Source organism: Globicephala melas, chromosome 19 (genome assembly GCF_963455315.2).
Source record: "Globicephala melas chromosome 19, mGloMel1.2, whole genome shotgun sequence".
NCBI classification, from domain to species: Eukaryota; Metazoa; Chordata; class Mammalia; order Artiodactyla; family Delphinidae; genus Globicephala; species Globicephala melas.
Genome location: NC_083332.1, coordinates 8,798,130 through 8,818,542, shown reverse-complemented (window position 1 = coordinate 8,818,542; position 20,413 = coordinate 8,798,130). Strand labels below are relative to the sequence as shown.

At 45.0% G+C, this 20,413-nt stretch overlaps 1 pseudogene; it reads left to right on the top strand.

The window, feature by feature from the left end:
• The first annotated feature begins 7,678 nt into the window (after positions 1–7,678).
• Positions 7,679–8,325, top strand: LOC132594012 (small ribosomal subunit protein uS8-like; annotated as a pseudogene).
• The last annotated feature ends 12,088 nt before the right edge of the window (positions 8,326–20,413 follow it).

Sequence of the window (20,413 nt, the reverse complement as noted above, 5' to 3'; positions counted from 1 at the left end):
GTACGTTGAAACCTACATTGCAGCACTATTTACAATAGCCAAGACATGGAAGCAACCTAAATGTCCATCAACAGATGAATGGATAAAGAAGAATGAGATATTACTCAGCCATAAAAAAGAATGGACTAACACCACTTGCAGCAACATGGATGGCCTTAGGGATTATCATTCTAAGTGAAGTGAGCCAGACAGAGAAAGACAAATATCATATGATATCGTTTCTATGTGGAAACTTAAAAAAAAATGATACAAGTGAACTTACATACAAAAAAGAAATGAACCCACAGACATAGAAAACAAACATGGTTACCAAAGGGGAAGGGGGTCGGGGTAAATTAGGAGTTTGGGATTAACATATACACACCACTATATACAAAATAGATGACCAACAAGGACCTACTGTATAGCAGAGGGAACTATACTCAATATTTTGTAATAACCTATAAGGGAAAAGAATCTGAAAAAAAATAGATATATATGTAGGTAAAAAAAAAAAAAAGCAAAAAAACCTAACTCCCCAGGGTGATGGTATTAGGAAGTGGGGCCTTTGGGAGGTGGTTAGGTCGTGAGGGTGGAGCCCTCAAGATTGGGATTAGTGCCCTTATAAAAGGGGCTCCCGAGACATCCCTTGTCCCTTCTGCCCATGTGAGGATACAATGAGAAGTCTACAACCCAGAAGAGCCCCTCACCCAACCATTTACCCTGATCTTGGACTTCCAGCCTCCAGAACTGTGAGAAATACATTTGTGTTATTCATTCATAAGCCACTCCATCTGTGGTATTTTGTTATAGTAGCAGCCCGAACAAGCTAAGGCAGCTACCTTTTGCATCTGGCTTATTTCACTGGGCAATCCACCCAATATTTTGATTTAACAATAATAACTAACATTTATTGAACACTTAACTATATCCCAGGTACTACCCCAAGGACTATGCATGTATTAACCTACCTGAGCCTCTCAATAAGCAGGCATGTGAGGTTCTTTTATTGTCCTCATTTTATAGCCCAACAAACAGAGGTACAGAGAAGTCACACAGCTGGTAAGTGGTAGAGTCAGCCTTTTCTCTCTCCTTTTTATTTTTATTATTATTTTTTAGCACCACCAGCCAGTTTTTGTTTGTTTGTTTGTTTTGGCCGAGTCTCACAGCATGTGGGATCTTAGTTCCCCGACCAGGGATTGAACCCGTGCCCCCTGCAGTGGAAGCGCGGAGTCTTAACCACTGGACCACCAGAGAAGTCCCAGCCTCATTATTTTTGTACTGACGTAAAATATAAATAACATGTTGCTGACACTTTTAAACATTTTGAAGTATACAATTCAGTGGCCTAGAGCACATTCACAGTGTTAGTTCTGAAATTTTTCATCACCCCAGGATTTAAACCCAGGTTTTTTCTACCTCCAGGGCCCAAGCAGCTATTCCTACCCTGCCTTTGAGTTGCAGAATTTAGCATGGGGGAGAGAACGTGTCTTCCCCTTGGAGTTCAGCCTGCAGGAGCCTATGTGGCTATCAGGTTGTCTACTATGCCCAGCCAGGATCTGGGTTTACTAGCACCAGTTCTGGACTGTTTTCTCTGCCTGGAACCTTCCCTTCCACCTCCCAGCTCTTTGCCTCCTGTGACCATGAGGGGGATTTCTAAAGGCAGAAGCTGACAAAAGATCCTAATGTGGAAGAGAACAGAACTGACAGGCCAAGACTGGCTTCATGGGATCGTCTGAGCTCCTGAAACCAGCTATGCCTGAAGCCAGCCAACTCGACGATTTTTTCACTCAAATGAGCCAATCAATTCCTGATTTTGCCGAAGACGGTTACGCTGGGGTTTTCAGCCTCTTGAAACAGAAAGGGACATAAGTGGGACTTCTTTGGCAGTCCAGTGGTTAGGACTTCGAGCTTCCACTGCAGGGGGCATGGGTTCAACCTCTGGGCGGGGAACTAAGATTCCATGCCATGTGGCACCGACCAAAAAAAAAAAAAGGGACAGAACCAGTGGAGTGGGAGCTAGCCTGGTGATTAAGGTGCTGGGCAGTAAGTTCTCAGAGAAGGGACAGGCATGAACAAACAAGAGTGGGTGGGGACATGGCCCATTTCAGGGGACAGACAACAGATTATCAAGGTGGCTGCAATGTGGAATTTACGAGGGGTCACAGTGGGGTCATGGTGCAACCTTCCACTTGCAAACAGAAAGGGGCAAGCCCTGACGATGAGGGGCCTAGGCCTTGGGAGAACCTCAAGGCTTCGTCCTAGGAGCAGCAGGTCATCAGAGGGTTTAAGCAGCAGAGTGATACAATCAAATTTGCATCCTTATTAGAAGCCTGTGCACTCTGACCCATTTGCTGGTGGCTGTGGAAATTGGTACAGCCTCCATGGAAAGGCATTAGGCAACAGGTATTCACGTTAGAAGGTCCCATGCCCTCTGACACAGCGGTTCTTCTTCAAGGGATTGGTTCTACAGTTATAGTCGCACACGTGGGAAATGAGCGCTGTTTGTGTTGGCAAGAGACTGGATGCCAGCCAAGCACCCATCAGGAAGGGACCAGCAAAATGCATTATGACCCATCCACGCAGTTGGAATACTATGCAGCTTTACAAGAGTAAGTCAGATCTATACGCATTTCGGTGGTGTGCTGGGAAATGTTTAACCGTCGGCTCTTTGGGGGAGAAAACAGTCCTGATCTGTAGCGTTTGTCAACGTCTGTGGTGTAAAATACTCCCGTCACGGCTGATTTTAAGCTTACCAACGTGACCTCGCTGAATGCAGAGTTGGAAGATATCCTCAATACCTCACCATGATGTGGGATTTTCGTAACCTCTAGAACAGAGATAGCATTAAAATGTAGCAGAATAATTAGGAAGTGATAAATTGACTACTTCTCATCGTTCTGTGTAATAGAATGTATTCAGTTGTAAGTTCGTAGAATTTAAGTTTTCGTAAAAGCTATGTTTAACAACAGGCTTGCAAAATTCCCGGAAGTTTAGCAATCAGCCCTCACAAACTGTTACAAGCCAGCCCCCGCACACCACTGAGACAGCTGCAAGATGAGACAGCACAGCCAAATTATGGACAAGGATCTACAGGACTGTATCTCCCCCCACACACAAACTCTCCGCCTTACTTACTCCTCTCCAGCCTGGATCTGGGACACTTCAGGCTCACACCCACCTCAGGGCCTTTGCACTTGCTGTTCCACTCTTCCCTTCACATAACCACATGACTCGCTTCTTTACCTCCTCCAGGCCTTTGCTCAAACGTCACCTTTATCAAGGCTTTCTCTGAGCATCCTGTAAAAAAATAGAAACCCTCCTGCCGCCTCAACACTCCAGCTTCTTTGACTGCTCTCTGTTTTATCAGCAGCACTGACTGTGCCATCTGACCTACTATGTAATGTTAAAATGTACTTGTCATTTTATTTATCGACTGTCTGTCTCCCCCACTAGAATGTCAGCTCCACGAAGGCAGGGAGTTTTGACTGTTTTCTTCTCTGCTGTATCCCCAGTGCCTAGAAGAGTGCCTGGCATATAGTAGGTGCTCAATAAATATTTGTTGACTAAACTTAAGGAAAAAAATAAAGCACAGACTATTTACAATAGCCAAGACGGGGAAGCAACCTAAGTGTCCATCAACAGATGAATGGATGAAGAAAATGTGGTATATATACACAATGGAGTACTACTCAGCTATAAACAAGAATGAAACAATGCCATTTGCCGCAACGTGGACGGACCTAGAGATTATCATACTTAGTGAAGTAAGTCAGACAGAGAAAGACAAATATCACATGATATCATTTATATGTAGAATCCCTCATGGCCCAGTGGTTAGGACTCAGCGCTTTCACTGCTGGCGCCTGGGTTCGATGCCTGGTTGTGGAACTACAATCCCACAAGCCACATGGTGCTGCAAAAAAAAAAAAAAGATACAAATGAACTTATTTACAAAACAGAAACAGACTCACACATGGAAAGCAAATTTATGGTTACCAAAGGGGAATGGGGGTGGGGTGAGGGATAAATCAGGAGTTTGGGATTAACAGATACATAAACAACAAGGATCTACTGTATAGCATAGGGAACTCTATTCAATATCTTGTAATAATCTATAATGGAAAAGAATCTGAAAAGATATATATATATATATACACACATACATATATATACATATATATGTGTATATATACATATCTGAATCACTTTGTTGTGCACCAGAAACTAACACAACATTGTAAATCAACTATACTTCAATTTAAAAAACAAATAAGTAAACTAAAATAAATAAGGTGCCGAATCATGTAAATAACCTGAATAATATTCCCCTATCTGTATTTACAAATGATAGACTATCTCTGGGAGAAAATCCAAGAAACTGGTGGCCCCAGTGCCTCCCGGGAAGGGCCCCAGGGGGGAAGGGAGAAGAGAGAGTTTTCACTGTATCCTCTCGTGTACCTTTAAAAATCTGTGCCATGTGCCTTTAATTACCTATTAATATTTTTTTCGAGTGTTCTATTAAAAGCACCGCCTCAGGCTGGCGTAGGGAGCTGGGCCCTGGAAGAGGGCGAGCCTGGGCCAGGAGGCCAGGGCAGTGACCCGGGATCGGGGACCGGATGGGGCTGCCAACACTTCACGGCCTGTTTCAGAAGGTCCAGCTGTGGAATGTTCTACACGAAGCCCTTAGAAGGCTCTGAGCGGGGAGGCCTGTCCCTCAGGCCTGGCTTTTGCCAGTCAGACAGGCGGGTCTCCCAAAAAGGCACCTTGGCCACCCTCTCCGCCGCTACATAAAAAGATCCCAATAAGATGCCACCTTCTGCAACCGGCCAGTGGATAAAAGCTCCTCTCTCTTCCCCTCCCTCCTCCTTCCGGCTCATCTCCTGACCCTTTCCCCTCCCCTCGCCCTCCCTCCTCTCTCCACCTCCTCCTCCATCCTCCTTCTCCCCCTCCCTCCGCTGGCTCCTCCCTCCAGCTACGCACCACCTCCCCCAGAGCCTCTGAAACACCAGGGCTCTCTCTGCTCCACGCCTTTGCCCATGCCGTTGCCTCTGCCTGGAACTCCTTTCCCCTACCTCTTCACCGGCCCCTGCTTTATCCCAGAGATCTTAGCTTCCTTCCTTCACGTCACAAAGATTTACCAGGCATCGACAGTTGGTCGGGCGCCCTGCCAGGTGTGAGGGAGCAGGCGCTGAGGAGAGGTCACATCCTAACTGGGAAGGGCAGGGAGTAGAGTAGTCAGCAGAAACTAGAAACAAGGGAATTCTTAAAAAACAGCTAAATGCTGCAAGGATGAGTTGTCTGCAGTCTGAAAGAGGAGAAGGAGCCCGCCTGCTGAGGGACTGGGGAGAATCAGGAGGAGGGAACAGCAAGTGCAATGGCTGTTGAGGATGGGAATGAGCTTGGAGAGTTCAGGAATCAAAAAGGCCAGTGTGGCTAGATTCGAGGGAGTGAGGGAAAGTGTCATCAGATGCGCCAAAAAGGTAGGTTTCCATGAGGGATGTCAGAGACTCTGAGGAGCTTGGAGTCTCCTCCTCCAGGAAGCCCTCCTTGACTGCGTCAGGCACACTCACCCTAACCCTGTTCACTCTAAGTTGTAGCTGTCTGGTCACAGGCCTGTCTGCCCTACTGCCCTCTGAGGGCAGAGCCAGTCACCACTGTGTTCCCAGCACTGCACAGCACATGCCTGGGTACACAGCAGGTGCTCAGAAAATGTCCTGGTCATCCCCAGGAAGGCTTGCCTTCTCTACCTCCTTGCTTCCGCTCTGCCTATGCCTCTTCCTGATCCAGCCCAGCCTCTTTCATCCCATCCTCAAAGGCTCATCTGGGGAGGATGCCCATCCTCTTTCATCTTATCCTCAAAGGCCCATCTGGGGAGGATTCCCAGCCCCAGCCACCTCTGATGGGCTGCAGGCCCAAGGTGAAGGCTCTGAAGTGGTCAGATCAAACACCTCTAGAGCTGGCTTTGGGCTGGGCCAGAGTCAGGGAGGCTCCGAGAAGACTCAGCTTCCCAGATTTGAGTGTTCCAGCATGGAGAATGGAAGGGCGGCTGAGCAGCTTGTGGAAACAGCCAAGGCACAAAGTTGTTTCCCCATCATCATAATCACATCACTTCCAGTTTCTGACTCATTTCGTGCCAGGTGCTGGGCTAATTTTTAAAAATAATGTCATTTATTAATTTAAATGGATAAGATCCGGTCAGGGTGCAAAATTCAGAAGCCTCTAAAAGCCTGTGGGAGAAAGTATCTCTATTTCACAATTTTAGAAGTTTGGAAAAAAGCACTCCTCACGTTAAGTGGGGGAAGCTCAATTTTTTTTTTTTTTTTTTTTTTTTGGCATCGAATCAAATTTTTAAACAATGTGGATCTGCTGTCCACCCAGTTACCCTTCCTGGAGGCAACTATCATTACCAGTTTCACCCAAAATGTTTATTCAAAAAATATTTATTGAACACCTACTACATGCCAGGCACTATTCTATGGGCTGAAGATATAATGGTGAACGAAAGAGGCTAAAGTCCCAGTGCTCATGGAGCTGATATTCTAAATGGAAGAGACAGATGCTAGACACACAGATAAGGAGACTATGGAGTGTGTCAAAAGGTGAGACATTCTGTGGAGAAAAATAAAGAACAGGTGGGAGACAGGTACTGGGAAATCAATTTTTTTGTTTTCTTTTATAGAAAGGTGAGAGAAGATCAAATTGCAGTTTGATGGGGATGATCTAGATTCCTAGTTCGAGAGGAGAAGCAGAGGAAAGAGGGGAGAACGGCTGGAGTGTGGTCCTTGAATTGGCAAGAGGGGAAGGGTCCCTGGGCTCCAGAGTAGTTCGTCAATAGTAGGGAATGTCTGTTTCCCAGAGGTGGCCATGACAATCTCTCCTGTCCCACATGCTCTTACAGGGTGACCTCAACATTCCTCCTATTGTGTGTGTTTTGTGTGGATTATGTTTTCTCCCTTTGATCCTGGGCAGAAATTTGTGACTGCCTTGACCTATAAAGTACGGTGGAGGTGAGGCTTCCAAGGCTACCTCATCAAATGCCAGGCACTTCCCACTTGCTGTTAGGGCACTCATTCTTGGAACCCATCTGCCATGCTGTGAGGAAGCTCAGCTAGCCTACGCAGAGAGACCACATGGAGAGGTCCCATGAAGATGCTCTAGCTGACAGCTCAGCCGAGGTCCCAGCCAGCGACTGCCAGCAGCATCTGCCCAGACATGAGTGAAGACTCCTCCAGCTGATTCTACACCCCCAGTCCGCAAGCCTCGCCAGCTGAGGCTCCAGACATCAAGGAGGAAAGACAAGCTGTCCTTGCTGTGCCTTGTTCCAATTCCTGACCTATAGTATCCATGACTACAATGCAAGGATTGTTTCACACCACTAGATACTGGGGCTGTTTGTTATGCAGCAGCAGGTAGCTGGTACCCCAAATAATAGAAGAAAAGGTGGGTAGATGAGTAGAGGAGTTGGGGAAGTTTTCTTCTGATGGGTTGTCCTTTCTCAGTGAAGTAGGAAGCAAAGTCCCCACTGAAAGTGGGCAGGAAGGGAGAAGGTGCAGGAGTTTGAGGAGAGAGGAGAAGTTATTAAAAAGTCTAGGAAACAACCCGTGTCCATCAAAGAATGAAGGGATAAACAAAACGCACTATATCCACACAATGGAATATTATTCAGCCTCTCTTTTTGTGCCACCATGATGCTGGCATGAATGGCCAGGACGATGTTCTCAAGAGCATTAACAATGCCAAAATGAGAGTCACATGCCAAGTTCTTGTTAGGCTATGCTCCAAAGTCATTTTCCAGTTTCTAAGTGTGATGATGAAGCATGGTTACATTGGTAAACTTGAAATCACTGATGATCACAGAGCTGGGCAAATTGTAAACCTCACAAGACCATCCCACTAGTTTGGTTTCATTATACTGACGACCACAGCTGGCATCATGGACCAAGAAGAAGCAAGACAAAAACACACAGGAGGGAGGGCTTCCCTGGCAGTGCAGTGGTTAAGAATCTGCCTGCCAATGCCGGGGACACGGGTTCGAGCCCTGGTCCGGGAAGATCCCACATGCCGCGGAGCAACTAAGCCCGTGCGCCACAGCTACTGAGCCTGTGTGCCACAGCTACTGAAGCCCGCACGCCTAGAGCCCATGCTCTGCAACAAAATAAGCCACTACAATGAAGCCTGTGCACTGCAACGAAGAGTAGCCCCCGCTCGCCGCAACTAGAGAAAGCCCGAGCACAGCAATGAGGACCCAACACAGCCAAAAATAAATAAAAATAAAATTAATTAATTAAAATTAAAAAAAAGAAAACACACACAGGAGGAAAAGTCCTGAGATTCTTTTTCTAGAGATGTAATATATACAAACATACAAATACAATACCTCAATGGAAAAAAAAATGAAGTGAAATTCTGACACATGCTACAACATAGATGAACCTTGAAAATCTTATGCTAAGTGAAATAAGCCAGACACAAAAGGACAAATATTGTATGATTCCACTTACACAGTGTACCTAGAATAGGCACAGTCACAGAGATGGAAAGTAGAATAAAGTTTACAGGCGGGGCTTCCCTGGTGGCGCAGTGGTTGAGAGTCCGCCTGCCGATGCAGGGGACGCGGGTTCGTGACCCGGTCCGGGAAGATCCTACATGCCGCGGAGCGGCTGGGCCCGTGAGCCATGGCCGCTGGGCCTGCGCGTCCGGAGCCTGTGCTCCGCAACGGCAGAGGCCACAACAGTGAGAGGCCCGCGTACGGCAAAAAAAAAAAAAAAAAAAAGTGTTTTCCATAGAGTACAGACCTGTGGTTGCTAAGGAGGAGGGGGGTGGGGGGAGGGATGGATTGGGAGTTTGGGATTAGCAGATGCAAACTCATATATAGGATGGATAAACAACAAGGTCCTACTGTAGAGCACAGGGAACTATATTCAATATCCTGTGATAAACCATAATGGAAAAGAATATGAAAAAGAATATATATACATGTATAACTGAGTCACTTTGCTGCACAGAAATTAACACAACATTGTAAATCAACTATACTTCAATAAAAAAAATTTTTTTAGAAATGTGTCTTCGGGGTGCTTCCCTGGCGGTCCAATGGTTAGGACTCCGCGCTTCCACTGCAGGGGTCGTGGGTTCGATCCCTGGTCAGGGAAGTAAGATCCCACATGCCGCATGGTGTGGCCAAAAAATTAAAAAAAAAAAAAAAAGAAGTGTCTTCTACTGAGCCACTAAGTTTGTGGTAATTTGTTACAGCAGCAGTAAGAAATGAATATACACAAAAAAAAAAAAAAAAGAAATGAATATACACATACATCCATATTATTATTTCAACGTGTAATCAATATAAAAATGATGGATTTATTTTGCATTCTCTTTTTTCATATTATTACGTCTTCAAACCCCAGTATGTATTTTGCACTTATCGCAGATTTAAGTTTGGATTTGCCACACTTCAATTATTTAATAGTCACACATGGCTGGTGGCTGCCGTATCTGACAGCACAACTCTGGAATGAGAGATGGTGATAAACAGGGAGGAGAGGTTAGGAAGTGCTGGTGTTAGGTAGGAAGGGGAATAATTTGGAGCTTTAAATAAAACATTTAGGGGAGATGACATTTAAGCAGAAGTTAAAAGGAAAGATAGACATATTTGCCCACATTAAAAAGAAAAACATGGGACTTCCCTGGTGGTCCAGTGGCTAAGGCTCCGTGTTCCCAATGCAGGGGGCCCTGGTTCGATGGCTGGTCAAGGAACTAGATCCCACATGCTGCAACTAAAGATCCCACATGCCGCAACTAAGACCAGCACAGCCAAATAAATAAATAAATAAATATTTTTTTTAAAAAGAAAGAGAAAAACACTTGTGTGGCATAAAAACCAAAAACCCTAAACAAAGCCTATAGGCAAATGAGAAATGGGGAGAAAATACTGGCAATGCAGATGACACGTAAAAGTTTTACACGTATAATGAGCTTTTGTAAATCAATTAAGACAAACACCCCAAAGGAAACGTGGACTAAGGATTTGAATAGATAATTTTCTAAGCAGAAAAGTGAACCAGCTAATACATATATGAAAACTTAGCCTCTCTGCAGGAGGCAGGGTGAAGCATATTCAAATAACGTGGAGGTTTCCTTGTACACCCGCCAAATGGCGCACATGTGGAAAAGGGCAGGCTCGTATATCACTGATGGCAATGAGAATTGTTACAGCCCTTTTTTTGAAAGGGAATCTTCGCAGCATCTACTACAATCAGAAATGCATTTTACCCTTGATTCAACAACCCCACTGCTGGGAAAGCATCTCATAGAAATCAAACCTCCGGAATGAGGTAAGGGCTTATATGCAAGAGTGCTCACTGCAGGACTAGAGGAGCAAAAAGCTGGGAATTGAAGACGAAAACCTATCTTTGGGTTGAAAAATGATGGTCCACTCACTCTGTGAACTCTTATGCAACCATTCCAAAGAATCTATTCTGACGGGCTTGGTTCAGTGGTCCACAGCCTCAGTCGCGTATTAACATCACCTTGGGCAGGATGTTTAAAAATCATGATCTTCAGGCCAAACCCTAAAACAGCCAAATCAGAGTTCCTGGGGGCCAGGGCATCAGTATTTTGTAAAATCTCCCCCAAGTGATAGCCAGAGCGAAAACTGCTGACTTAGAGGGATTTCCTGTGGCATAAAGTAGGAAAAGGAAGCTGCAGAGATGTGAGTACAGAAGAAAAAGTTCCCTGTGTATTGGTTTATCAAGCTATGTGCCAGGCACTCCTCTAAGGGTTTAATCCTCATAACAGCTATATGATGTGGGACTGCTATTATCCCCATTTTACGGATGGGAAAACTGAGTCTCAGAATGGTTCAGGCACTTGCCCAAAGCCATGGGCTATTAAGTGGTGGAGTTGGATTTGAAATGAGGTCATCTGGCTCCTAAAACTGTTCTGGGCTCTTAATTGCTAAACTTTATATACATATATATGTATTCAAATATATATTCACATATATTCACATTTTTAGATATGTAATATTCCTAGATATGTAATATTCCTATGTGTATATTTCTATAACTCTAATCCTTCTATATACATAATACTCCTACATATGTTTCTATATGTAGTATTTATATGTAATACTCACATATATTTTTACATATAATAATAAATATATAATATTTGTGCATATTACTATAACATAGTTTTCCTGTATATAATATTCCTATGTATATTCTTACAGGTGTAAGATGCCTCTGTATTCTTATATAAAGTAATGGTATATAAAATATTCTTAAATATAATATTTATATTTGTTTATATATGATATTCCCATATACCATTCATAAATATAATATATTCATTTATATTCCTTCATATGTCTCTCTATATAATGTTCCTGTATAAATATTTCCATATATATTTCTATATATAGTACTTTTCTATATACATTCATATATATCAATACATAGTATTCTTATATAGAATAATCCCGTATATATAGTATGTTTTTGTATTCCTATATACTATACTTCTACTTAAGTAATATTTATATATATTATGTATATAATCCCTTCCAAGGCTCCCCACCCTGGGCCTGCTCCCCTCTTTGGACTAGAAAGCTTCCAGGCCTTCCCCTCTTACTTTCTCATTCTTTTTTTTTTTTTGCGGTGCGCGGGCCTCTCACTGTTGTGGCCTCTCCCGTTGCGGAGCACAGGCTCCGGACGCGCAGGCTCAGCGGCCGTGGCTCACGGGCCCAGCCGCTCCGCGGCATGTGGGATCTTCCCGAACCGGGTCACGAACCCGCGTCCCCTGCATCGGCAGGCGGACTCTCAACCACTGCGCCACCAGGGAAGCCCTTTTTTATTTATTTATTTATTTATTTTTGGTTGTGTTGGGTCTTTGCTGCTGCACGCGGGCTTTTCTCTAGTTGCGGCGAGCCGGGGCTACTCTTCGTTGTGGTGCTTGGGCTTCTCATTGTGGTTGCTTCTCTTGTTGCGGAGCACAGGCTCTAGGCACACGGGCTTCAGTAGTTGTGGCACACGGGCTCAGTAGTTGTGGCTCGCGGGCTTTAGAGCACAGGCTAAGTAGTTGTGGCGTATGGGCTTAGTTGCTCCTTGGCATGTGGGATCTTCCCGGACCAGGGCTCGAACCCGTGTCCCCTGCATTGGCAGGCAGATTCTTAACCACTCTGCCACCAGGGAAGTCCTTACTTTCTCATTCTTTTATAGGGTGTCCTACAAATTCAGCTCAATTCTGACACTAACTACCTGGAGATAATCTCAGATCCCACAGGTTAAGGGCTCAGTCCCACGAGACCATCCCCAATCACAAAACCAGGTGGTCACCAGTGCTTCTGACCAACTCGCTATAAATCAACCCCTTCCTCTGTTGGATCATTTGTTAAAACGACTCACAAAGCTCAGGGAAACACTTACTTGCGTTCACCAGGTTATTATAAAGAATATTATAAAGAATATAGATGAACAGCCAGGTGAAGAGATGCACAGGGCGAGGTCCAGAAGGGTCCCAAGCATAGGAGCTTCTGTCCCCATAGAACTGGAATATGTCACCTCCAGGCATGTGGATGCGTTCACCAACCCAGAAGCTCATCAGATCTTGTCGTTCCAGAGTTTTTATAGAAGAGAGGATTGATTTGAGATGAAGAAAATAGAACGTCTCAGAGGAGCTTTAGGGTAAGATGTCATCACGTCCCTGAAGTGAATAATCTGCTACAGTTAATAAATGTTTGTAACAGAAAAGCCACAAATCGCCATACACTGGGGTACGCATCTTTCACTGTTCAACAAAATTTTGTTTTCACAAGCAAAAATCCATGCTGAGACTTTCAGAATCTAAACTCAAGATGCCATCACATGGTTCTTGTAGAAAGAACATTGCGCAATAAAGGGAATGGCAACAATTTTTCTGCTCAGGAAAGAGAAATCCCCCGACATGAAGTTAACAATTATAATAAAATTAACCTTCAAGTACAGTCTTTGGTCATGATGTGAACAAAGTAAAATCTTGCAGAAGGTACATCTGCAGATACATATAGAATAGTTAAAATTGAACCAAATAAATGAAATCACAGGGAACTTCATTACTGTTTTAAACTCCATATTATGCCCCACTGATATTGAAACTACTCATTTCTCCTAGACAGTGAAAGTGAAGATAGATTCACAGTGTGAGCCAGGAGAGGACTGTTGCCTTTTTTTCCCCAAATCCTCAATATAAAACTTTAAATTATACTATTTGTGATTAAAAAGGAAAAAAATAAATGAACTGATGGAAAATTCACTTAAATTAAAATGGAAAGTAAACTGGTGTGGGGAGTGCAGTTTTTATAAAGTTTTCATCTCCAGTCCCCTCTCCCCCCACTCCCCGGAGGTGGGTGAGTGAAGCTGAAATTTCCAAGTCCCTGATCACTTGAATTTTCTGGTGACCAGCTCCATCCTGAGGCTATGAGGTGACTCCATGCTAAGTCACCTCATTAGCATAAACTCACGGATGATCAAAGGGGCTCCTAACGGATAATAAAAGACACTTCTATCACTCAGGAAATGCCAAGGGTTTTAGGAGCTCTGTGCCAGAACCAGGAACAAAGGTGAAATACATGTCTTATTATAGCACAGTATTCTCCCTTCAAGTCAAGGAGCTGAATCCCCCTCTCTTTGAGTGAGAGCTGAGTTTAGTAACTCAACTTGCAATGAATAGAATATAGCAAAACCAAAAGTATGTCACTTCCTGGATCGGGTTATAAAAAGATTGCAGTTTCCATATTGGGCCCTCTGTCTCTCATCACCTGCCCTGGAGGAATCCAGCTGCCATGTGTTAAGAGGAAAAACTGAAGCATATAAAAATTTTTAACAGTTGAATCGAGCAAAAATCAATCCCAATCGGGCAATACCAAACTAGAAGTGGTTAGGAGCACTCCACCGACAGGAGCTGGGGCAAGACTTTTGTAGAGAAGACCCGGAAACAAAGCAAGGAAATTATTTGATTGGCTGTAGCTTAAGCATTTGCCTTATTTGGGAAAGGCTCATTGGCTGTGATTGGTTGCCCTTGGATTTTGATTCTTACTTCGGACAAAAAATGTTGCCTGCCACTTTAGTAACCAAAGAATGTTGGGGCTTCCCTGGTGGTGCAGTGGTTAAGAATCTACCTGCCAATGCACGGGACACTGGTTCTAGCCCTGGTCCAGGAATATCCCACACGCCGCGGAGCAACTAAGCCCGTGCGCCACAACTACTGAGGCTGCGCTCTAGAGCCTACAAGCCACAACTACTGAAGCCCATGCACCTAGAGCCCGTACTCCACAACAAGAGAAGCCACCGCCATGAGAAGCCCGCGTACCGCAACGAAGAGTAGCCCCCACTCGCCACAACTAGAGAAAGCCCATGGCAGCAACGAAGACCCAACGGAGCCATAAATTAATTAATTAATTAATTAAAATAAAAAAAAACAATAACAAAGAATGTTGCCTGCCATTCCAGTAAACATTGAATATTGCCCATCATCAACGCATCAGCCACTGCAGCCACCCCCATGGTGAGCCCTGAGGGGAATTCAGGATGGAGAAAAACAAGATACTGGCCCTAGATAGTTAAGATGCATATCTAAGGAATAATTTCAATGAGACCAGACTCTTGCATCTTCCCATACTTAGAAAAGCATTAAAATCACTAACTTGAAATGTCTGTTTTTTTGTCATTAGCAGTAATCTTTTGATGCTTGACTACATGTTGGTCTTTTTTTTTCAGCAAAAATTCCTATATATGCTAGCTCCTCCCTTACCTCTTTGGAGAAGCTCCTCAGAGCTATCTGAGACGCTGTCTCCTGGGCTACAGTTTTCAGTAAGGCCCCCGAATAAAACATAACTTGCAACTTTTATGTTGTGTTTTTCTTCAGTCGACATTACTTTGAGGCATTTATGGACTTATATTTGGGTTTGCTTATGTAGGCTGCTGTATTTGAGCTACCCCTGTCTAATGGCTTCCTTGTTTAATTAATTTAACACACGTCATAAGGACTCTCAGGAGAGGCTCAAGGGTCCAGACACAGCCACTGAGGAACTGAGGTTTCCTGCCATTAGTCACCTGAGCGACCTTGAGAGCCAATCTCCAGCCCCACTTGGGTCTTCGAATGATGGTGGTCCCAGCAAACAACATGACCACAGTCTCTTAAGGGACCCTAAGTCACGACTGCCCAGCTCAGTTGCTCCTGGATTCCTTACACCCAGAAACTGTGTGAGATAATAAACATTTGTTGCTTCAAGTTGCTAAATATAGGGGTAATTTGTTATGCAGCAACAGATAACTAATACATACCTCGATAAAAGTTTATTCCAGGAATTCCAGGAACTCTGCACTTTCACTGCTGTGGACCTGGGTTCAATCCCTGGTTGGGGAACTAAGATCCAGCAAGCTGCAATGCACAGTCAAAAAAAAAAAGCTTCCATGGCTCCCCAGTACCCTTGAGTCAAAGCTCAAACTGCCTACCACGGCCTATGACTCCACCTCTCCCCTCATTCACCACTTTAGCCCCTCTCTCCCCATGCCTTTTGCACTTTCTAAAGTACAACATAAAAGGCCAGACTTAAAGTCAGATGGCCTGCAAGTGATTCCTAGGTCAGCTGCTTGCCAGTGCTATGACCTTGGTGGGATCACTTACCCTTCCCTGTGCCTCTGTTGTTTCATCTATAAATTTGGCCCTCCTCATATGGTGATGGCGAGGGATGAATGAGCTAGCTCGTGCAAAGTGCTTAGAACAAGGTCTGGAAACTAGTAGGTGCTTTTTAAGTCTTTGCTATTATTATTCTCATAATACTGCAGCCGAAAAGAAACACAGTCATTTCCCCCAGATTATGCCACATGCCTTTTTCCTCCTGGTCTTTGCACATTTGCACCCCTCTCCTGGAACTCCTTCCTTACCCTTCTTCCCTTTGGCTTGTGTTTATTCATCCTTGATAGTGCAGCTCAAATGCTCCCTCCTCCAGGAAGCCCTCTCTGATTTCTCCTTCCAACCTGGATGCGATACCCACTCTGGGATCCCTCAGTGGATCCTGGGCTCCCCTCTTCCAGTCCTGTCCTGGATGGTCTGTTTCCACCACTGAACTATGAGCCCCACGAAGGCAGGCCTGGGAATATCTTGGTCAACTCTGGGTCCCCAGCAGTGCCCAGCATAGGGTGGGCACACCGGAAGTACTCAGGGAGTGTTTGTTGAGAAGATAGATAAATCTCCAAAATCAGGGTATGTGTGTATGTGTGGTGTAGTGATTACAAAAGCTGTTTTCAGTACTCCAGGCTAGCATGCTTTTATTATTTTTTTTTTTCAGCCGTGCTGCACTGCATGTGGGATCTTAGTTCCCCGACCAGGGATCAACCCTCACCCCCTGCAGTGGAAGCGCAGAGTCTTAACCACTGGATCACCAGGGAAGTCCCATAGCATGCTATTTTCAATCACCAAAATACTGGTATTTTGTGCTTCAGTATTTCTTGGTAATCAGACATTTGCATAATTGACCTTGAGCTGCTCCCAGAGAGTTGCAGCCTACCTCATAATTTAGAGGAACCGGGCTCACTCATTCAGAAAGCTTTCTGACCTCATGCCTCTCTGCTAAAAACCTTACAAGTATCTTACTGGTGAAGGGTCACTTTTCCTGGCTCACCAGAGAGGCCAAGCGTTGCTTCCTTTTTTTTTTTTTTAATTGGAGTATAGTTTCAGTTATCTGTTTTATACATATTAGTGTATATATGTCAATCTCAATCTCCCAATTCATCCCGCCCCCACCCCCCGTCTTTTTTTTTTTAATTGAACTTTTTCTTCTGAGATAATTGTAAATTCACATGCACTTTGAAGCAAAAATACAAAGAGATCTTGTGTGCCTTTTACCCGGTTTCTCCCTGATGGGAACGTCTTATAAAAACTACAGTTGATTCTCCTTACTGGAGGCAGCAGTGTTCTATAAAGTTACAGCAAACGCTGAATTCGCGAATACTGAACCACCGCTCCTAGGGGCATACGGAGTTAGGTTCTCGCGAAATTCTGGTGACATTTTCTGAACCCGTCAATATATAACTTTGTTTTATGTGTTTTTCTGTTTAAAGATACTTTCTGTAATGTACATGGTTGATTCGCTCACACTGGACTCAGACGAACAACACTACACTCGCGCCTGAAGGAAGCTTATATAACATATAAAAATCTTATGCATTTTCTCCGCAAGACACCCCGCAGCCTTCTGGCTCTTCGGAACACTGATTAGCACTTCAGCACTAGGGCTTGGGAGCCATTTTAAACGGCAAAATCACTAACAAAAAGCACAAAAATGTGAAAAACGTGGCACCAAATAGACCGTGAAAGGGACGTTTGTTTACAGTGTGGGAGCTGAGCTGAGCGGGCAGAGCCTCGCCTCGGTCGACCTCAGCTGGGAATGCGTGTGTCGAGTGACTCAACTTCTTTGGCCGCTCTGCGCATGTCTGGAAATGACCTCGAAATTGCCACCAGTACTGATCTTAGGATTTCTCTGTATTTGCTTTCACAAATAGGAAATCCGCGAACAATGAGAACTGGCTGTTCAGTACCACATCCAGGATATTGACACTGAAATGGTCAAGACACAGACGTTTCCATCCCAAGGATCCTGCCTGGTGCCCTTTTACAGCCAAGCCCACTTTCTCTACTCCCACCCCCGTCCTTAACCCCTGGGGACCGCTAATCTCTTCTCCATTTCCAGAATTTTGTCATGTTAAGAATGTTATATAAATGGACTCACATAGCATATATCTTTGGGGGAATCCTTTTAAAAGTGTACAATTCAATGGTTTTTAATATACTCACGGAGTTGTGCAATCATCACCAGAATCCATTTTAGAACATTTTCTTTACCCCCCAAAGAAACCTCACACCCCTTAGCCATCACTTCCCTCCGTCTCCATCCTTCCCAGCCCTTGGCAACCACCAATCTATTTTCTGTCTCTATGGATTTGCCTGCACTGGAGATGTCATATAAATGGAATCATAGAGTATTCCCTGGAGGTCCAGTGGTTAGGACTCTGCGCTTTCACTGCCGAGGGCACGGGTTCAATCCCTGGGCGCGGGAAATATGATCCTGCAAACCGCAAGGTGCCGCCAAAAAAAAAAAGGAATCATAGGCTATGTGCCAGGTGGTCTTTGTGTCTGGCTTCTTTCACTTGGCATAACCTTTGCAAGGTTCATCCATGTTGTAGCGTGGATCAGAACTTCATTCCTTTTCAAGGCTGAATAATATTGCATTGTACGGATCCACCACATTTTGTTTATCCATTCATCAGTTGATGGATCGGGCTTGACTCTTTTGTTTTTTTTTTGCGGTACGCGGGCCTCTCACTGTTGTGGCCTCTCCCGTTGCGGAGCACAGGCTCCGGACGCTCAGGCTCAGCGGCCATGGCTCACGCGCCCAGCCGCTCCGCGGCATTTGTGATCTTCCCGGACCGGGGCACGAACCCGTGTCCCCTGCATCGGCAGGCGGACTCTCAACCACTGCGCCACCAGGGAAGCCCCGGGCTTGACTCTTAAGGTCTGAAACAGAGTGGAGAAGATGGAGCTCAAACACCATCTTTTTTTTTTCAAACTAAAATATTTGTGCTACTAATAGCATTTTGGCATTTTTCAAAATATGTACCAAAATGCTGGTTTAGTCATCTTCACTGATCGTGCCACAGGAAATTGTGCTCTGGTGTTTGTTTTAGATGACTGCTGGGAGTTTTATAGCTCAAGGATTTGAAATCTCAAAGACAAATATTTGCTCTCACTAAGTGCCGGTTCTGTTCTAAGTGCTTGGTGCATATTCGTTCATTTAACCCCTCGCAATAGCCCTGTGTAGTGGGGACTGCTATCATTGCCCCCATTTGACAGATGAGAAAACTGAGGCTTGCTCCCGAGGCTGTGCAGCCAGCCAGTGAGTGGGGAAGCTGGCTTTGAACGCAGGCCACCAGGCTTTGGTGACTTCACCGTTGGTCACAACTCTAATCGATTCCACAAAGTCAACCAGCATCGTGGAGATCACGGCATCACTTCCAGAGGCTGACCAATCTGTCATTTCGTGATTCTCGTGTTTGAAGAGTCAGCACTTCTAAGGCTGCCTGGACACCAAGGAATGTGCACACGGATGATACGACTCCTGGGATTTGCTTCAAAAATAAATGCAGGGTGGGCACTGGATGGGGTAGAGAGGGCCCAGGGTGAGCCAATGAGTTGATAACGGAAAACAAACAAACAAACAAAAACACTCAAAACGACAACACATGACAAGAGGATGCTCGATCTTTCGATGAAGGCTTTGGCACGGAGACTCCTCAGCCAGTAAAGGCGAGAGGATAGCCCTGGCTGCAGACAGACCTCCTTCAATCCCGGAACTTCCTGGCTGTGTGGCTCCAGCTAAGTGACTTCACATCTCTGATCCTCGGGCCCCTCACTTGCCAGGTCGGGGAGACAATCCTGACCTCCTTCGAGAGCCTGCATGTCCAGGGCTGACCTGCCATAAGAGCTCAACAAGTGGGAAGGTCTTGGGTGGGCGACTTCACCCTCAGTCTCCCATCAGCAAAATGGGATAGTCATAGTACCTACCTTTTAGGGCTATTTGTTCATTCATTTACTTACTATTTATTGAGTATCTATTAAGCGTGATTATTGAATATCTACCCTTTTCAGCATGAAAGAGAGCAGTGAACAAGATAGCTGTGCTTGTCCTGTGGAGCTGACACTCTAGTGATGACACTATCTATCTATCTATCACATCCAGTGGTAATAAATGTAGTGGGAAGAAATCAAGAAATGAAATAGGTTCTGAGATAAATGGTGATATGATGTATGAAGACAAGGATAACTATTTTCTTTGGTGAGGTCAGGAAGGCCCAACTGAGGAGGTGACTTTTGAGCAGAGACCTGAAGGAGGTGAGCAAATGAGCTACACAAAAATCCGGGGGAAGGGGGTCCCAGGCAGAGGAACAGAAAGTGCAAAGGCCCTGAGGCAGGACTGTGCACGGTAAGGTCAAAGCAGAGCAATGAGGCCAGTGTGCCTGGAATAGAATGAGAGAAGGGGAGGGGGAGAGAGGAGGTTAGAGAGGGGACAGGCACCTCATGGGTCGTGCTGACTGAGGCGGAAGCCACAGGAGGAATTTGAGGAGGGAAGTGACATCATTCACTTCCCATAGAAGGATTCTGCTAGCAGGCAGGGGACTTTCTGTTGCAGGCTAGGGCAGAAGCAGCAAGGAGGCGACTGCCATAGTCTAGGTGGGAGATGCTGGCAGCTGGACCAGGGTGGTAGTTTGGGAGTCAGACTTTGGATACGTGTTGAAGGTCAAGCCAACGGGATTTCCTGCTGGCTGGGACGTGGGGTGTGAGAAGCAGAGAAGACGCATGGATCCCTTCAAAGTTTCCAGCCTAACCACCTGGAAGG